The sequence below is a fragment of the Halyomorpha halys genome, unplaced genomic scaffold (genome assembly GCF_000696795.3).
Source record: "Halyomorpha halys isolate HHAL.00 unplaced genomic scaffold, Hhal_1.1 Scaffold865.1, whole genome shotgun sequence".
Lineage (NCBI taxonomy): Eukaryota > Metazoa > Arthropoda > Insecta > Hemiptera > Pentatomidae > Halyomorpha > Halyomorpha halys.
The window spans coordinates 84927-86224 of NW_027110332.1; positions in this window are offsets into that span (position 1 = coordinate 84927).

Consider the following 1298-nt stretch of genomic DNA (forward strand, 5'->3'; position numbering starts at 1 on the left):
ATCTAATGTTAAATAACTAAAATGTTTTGAAAATGTAAAAAAAAAAAAAAATAGGTAAGATTAAATATTTGTAAAATCTTATTGAAAAAATAATAAAACAATTTATTTATAAATTATAAATCAGCAATGATTGATGAAAAATATCCTTAATCCCTCATTATGCACACATTGCAAAAAATAAAACTTTATATATATATATTTTTATTATTAATTTTATTAGCAAACAATTCTATTTGATACATACATATATTTTAACATTTTTGTAATGCTTTGTCCATTTTATTTATGGCCATTTTTAAACTTTTTTCCCCCCAAATTCTAAATAAAGAAAAGAATGGCTATAGAAGACAGCTTTAGAAGCTATTAAAATATCTGAAAACCAAAATAATGCTACAAATTACGAAACAGACACAATCAATTTAATTGAATCATATGCCCAACTGATAAACAAACTCAATGAATAAAAAACTGTCCTTCATCACATTGACAAAAATAATTTAATAAAATACCCAACAGAGTACACTAAAATAGCAAATAGTCTCTTTGTGAACTATATGTGAGAATGATAAAACATGGAGAAAAGAAAAAGAAAATTAACAACTCACAAACATCTCTGGAGATTGAAAATAATATTAAAAAGTATTTAAAATTTGTTTCCAAATTAGTATGAAAAATATAATTTAAAAAATAAATTTGACCTAAAATAGGAATAAAACAACCAACATTAATTAACATTAACAAGTGCAACATTAATTAAGCCTCAAGTAAAAATTACAAAAAATAATTCCACAGAGTTGTATTTATGAAACCAAAGACTTAAAAGATGACTGGGATGAAGAAGTAAATAAAGAAAAAAAAAGATCCTTTTTAGCAGTAGCTCTACAAATTATCATAAAAGAAAACATTTAAAAAAAAATTATTTAAATCGTGTTTATGATAATAAATTATAAAGTTTATTACAAGTCATAAATTCATAATCAATGCCTATATTTCAAGGTTTATGAAGTTATAAAAATGATTAACACGGTTAGAATACTATAGTGATAAATATATTTGCCAGACGTTATTATTTGTTTATTAGAACACGTTGGATTAAATTGTTAAAATTTTTATTTCTTTTTTTTTTTCAAATCATCTTGTCAAATGAAATGCTACATGTTTAGTTTGGATACAGTTTCATAAGTTATTTAGAAAGTACTCACTTTGCTACTTGGGCAATAAATATTCTTTAATAAGATAAATATGAATTGAATATGGCCAAAAATAAAAAGGCCAAATGTTATCAAAATATCTAAAAA